The following is a 3,649-nucleotide window of genomic DNA, read 5'->3' on the forward strand; positions in this document are numbered from 1 at the left end:
TGTGACCCCAGCATTCATTCCTGGCTGTGGCAGGGGTTCAGGCTAGATGATAGGTCCCTCCTGACCCTAGCTACTATGAAACTAGACAGGTTACAGCGGTGGGCGGATGAGAATAGGATGGAATTCAACACAGACAAATGCAGGGTGCTGCACCTAGGGAGAAGGAACCAGCAACACACCTACCCATAGGCTGGGGAACACCCTTCTCATCAACACAGTGGCTTTAAGGGATCTTGGAGTCATTGTTGACTCCAGGATGGACATGAGTCACCAATGCAAGGAAGCATTCAGTAAAGCTAACCGCACCTTGTCGTGCATCTGCAGATGCATCACAAGCAGGTCCAGGGAGGTGATCCTTCCCCTCTGCGGCATTGGTCAAACTGCAGTTGGAGTGCTGCATCCAGTTCTGGGTGCTGCACTTCAAGAGGGATGTGGCTAGCCTCGTGAGGGTCCAGAGGAGAGCCACTCACATGGTTAGGGGGCAGCAGGCCAGGCCCTATGAAGCTAGACTAAAGGGCTTGAATCTATTCAGCCTGCACAAGAGAAGACTGAGAGAGGATCTGGTGGCTGTCTATAAACTCACCACGGGGTACCAGCGGAAAATAGGTGAGGCTCTGTTCCCCCAGGCACCACCTGGGATAGCAAGGAATAACGGCCACAAATTTATTAAGAGCAGGCTCAGGCTTGATATCAGGAGACATTACTTTACGGATAGGGCTGCCAGACTCTGGAATGGGCTCCCAAGTGAGGTGGTGCTCTCCCCTACTTTGGGGGTCTTCAAGAGGAGGTTGGACAGATATCTGACTAGGGTATTATGATCCCAGCAGTTGTTCCTACCCAGGGCAGGGGGTCGGACTTGATGATCTGTTCAGGTCCCTTCCAACCCTAGAAACTAAACTATGAAACATAAGAAGTAGCATACTGGGTCAGACCAACAGTCCATTTAGCCAAGTATACTGTCTCTGACAGTAGAATAAGGGGAATGTAGAGGGAGAGCATTGAACCAGAGAGATCTAAAACTATCTGTCCCCTATCCAGTACCCTTCCTGGCATCCACCATTATTGGTTTAGAGGTGATAGAGAAAACATCTCCAACTGTTCTGTTCAACAGCTTATAATAAATCCATCATCCATGAATTTATCTAGTCCCTTTTTTAACCTGGCTGTGCTATCTGCCTCTGCCACCTCTTGCATCAGTGAAGTCCACAAATTAACTACATGTTGCCATAAACAAGTACTTTCTCTTCTTAGTTTTAAACTCGTCTCCTACAATATCAGTGCATGCCCCCTAATTCTAGTATTCTGGGACTTGGTGAACAGTAGTTCCCTGTTCGTTTGGTCCACACCCTTCATGATTTTATCGACCTCTATCATATCATCCCATAGCCTTCTAGACTGAAGAGTCCTAACCTTTTTAGTCTCTCCTGGTATGGCAACTGCTCCATACCCCTGATCGTTTTGATTGCCTTTCTTTGTGTCTTTTCTAATTCTGCTACATCCTTTGAGAACTTTGGCTGCGACGATCTAGTTGGGGATGGTCCTGCTTTGAGCAGTGGATTGGACTAGATGACCTCCTGAAATCACTTCCAGCCCTAATTTTCTATGATTCTATGGTTCCAAGTGGAGGTCCAGACTTGACTACCTGCAATAATTTAGTATTATTTGCAAACTTGGAGATTTTACTGTGCACCTCCATTTCTAGGCCATTGATGAAACTCTTGAACAAAATTGAGCCCACCACATATTCTGTGGGACTCCACTTTTGACCTCCCTCCATCCTGAAAAGTGACCATTTAACCCTACCCTGTGCTTCCTATCTTAACCAGCTCTCAATTCATGAAATAACCTTCCACCAATTTCATGGCAGTGCACTTTCTTTTAAAAGCTTTTTGTGAGGGATCTTGTTGAAAGCTTTTTGAAAGTTCAAATATATAGTATGTCAACTGGAACCTCCTTGTGCACATGCTTGTTTACACCCTCAAAGAACTCCAGTAGATTGGTGAGGCAGAATTTCCCTTTACAAAAACTGTACTGATCCTTCCCCAACAGATCATATTTATCCATGTGAGTGCTGATTTTATTCTTTATTATTGGTTCTACCAACTTGCCAGGGATGGAAGTGAAACCAATGAAAAGAGTTTGTTTAGCTCCTCTGCTATGGCCTTGTCATCCCTAAGTGCACCTCTTATACCATGGTCATCTAATGGTTCTACTGATTCTCTAGTTGGTTTCCTGCTTCTGATGTATTTTTAAAAGTTTTTATTATTAACTTCAGTATCTTTTGCTAGAGGCTCCTCATTTTTTTTCTTTGTCCTGCTTATTTCATTTTTACATTTGACCTGTCAGAGTTTGTGAACTTTGATTTTCCTCATTTGGCCATGCTTTCCATTTTTTGAAGGACAAAAATGTCAGTGTATTTGCTGTAAATGATTATGATAGAGTGAAATAATTAGTCAAGATTTTTGTTTTGTTCTTCTATAAGCCCTTATTGCCAAAATAGATAATTCTGCAGATTGGATTGCTTGATTGTCTATGTATTGCTGAGCCAAGAAAAGCTGAAGAATATCCAGGGCTTTGTGAGGTTAAATAAATAAATACTGTACCTTGTAAGCTAACTAATTATCAGGAACAAATTCCATTGTGGTTTAGTATGTCTGTATACTTGGAAATGACTAATTATGTTTTAACAAATTAGTCAAAAATATTCTGTGTACAAATCAGTAAGTCCGTAGCAGGGATTCCATGTAGCAACTAATAAGACAATAGTGATGAGTTATCCCACTGACTAATTAACTAGACTTCACTGTAGATAGCCAGCTAAAGATGCGATTTATGTATAAGGAGGGTCAAGCCTCTGATGTACGCAAATAGAAGCCTACACACAAACAGAAATTAAATTAGTGCTCATTGTGGAGCCTAATATTTTCGTGTACTTCATAAAACCTATGTGCTGTTTATATTTTTTCTCTAATAATTAACCTTTCTTATGCATATATTCACTTGTTATGAAGCAGGCTCCTGGTGGACACAGTCCAAAGACCCAGAATGGACTTTTGAGTCCTCCACAGGAAGAAAAGCTCAGCAATAGCCAGACATCACTTTATGAAATGTTGCAAGAGAAAGGAAGATGGGTAGGAGTGAGCTTGGATCAGACAGCACTTCTTCCACTGAGGTTTAAAAACATCAGAGAGAAGACAGATGCACATTTTGTGGATGTGATTAAAGAAGACAGGTAAGAAAGAATTATGTAACTTAAAAGCAGTCTACAAGAAAGAAATAATGGGCCTCCATGTCTTTAATCTGCATTTTCATTCTCTTGACTGATGTTAGTTGTTATCATATTGTAATCTTACTCCTCCTTCTGTTATTTAACTACAGTAGGAGCTCACCACTGAGAATTCTACTAAAAAGAGTAATAAATTCCACCCATGACTGGACCACAGGTATAGAGAGTTATACTCTGTACAGGAGGGATTGAGTGGACAAAAGGGGCGGAGGTGTAGCTCTCCATGTCAAGGAAAGCTATGCATCCCTGCAAGCTGACATTGGCACCCACGGTGGACTTGAGACCCTCTGGGTTAAAATCCGTGGGGAACATGACACAGGGGATACTATGGTGGGAGTCTACTACAGACCCCCTACCCAGGGT

The 3,649-nt window shown here is 42.4% G+C and overlaps 1 long non-coding RNA gene across 2 annotated transcripts in view; it reads left to right on the top strand.

Moving 5' to 3' along the window:
- The window catches only part of LOC106723360, a 21,191-nt gene extending 17,926 nt beyond the window's left edge, over window positions 1-3,265 (top strand). The window contains exon 3 of one of the 2 annotated variants that reach the window (XR_003092399.1): window positions 3,015-3,265. This is a non-coding gene — a long non-coding RNA (uncharacterized LOC106723360). Of the gene's footprint in view, window positions 1-3,011 lie in introns of both variants that reach the window. The other variant, XR_001359247.2, reaches the window with a different exon arrangement.
- Window positions 3,266-3,649: the final 384 nt, after the last annotated feature.

The sequence above is a fragment of the Alligator sinensis genome, unplaced genomic scaffold (genome assembly GCF_000455745.1).
Source record: "Alligator sinensis unplaced genomic scaffold, ASM45574v1 scaffold1759_1, whole genome shotgun sequence".
In the NCBI taxonomy this organism is placed as follows: Eukaryota; Metazoa; Chordata; order Crocodylia; family Alligatoridae; genus Alligator; species Alligator sinensis.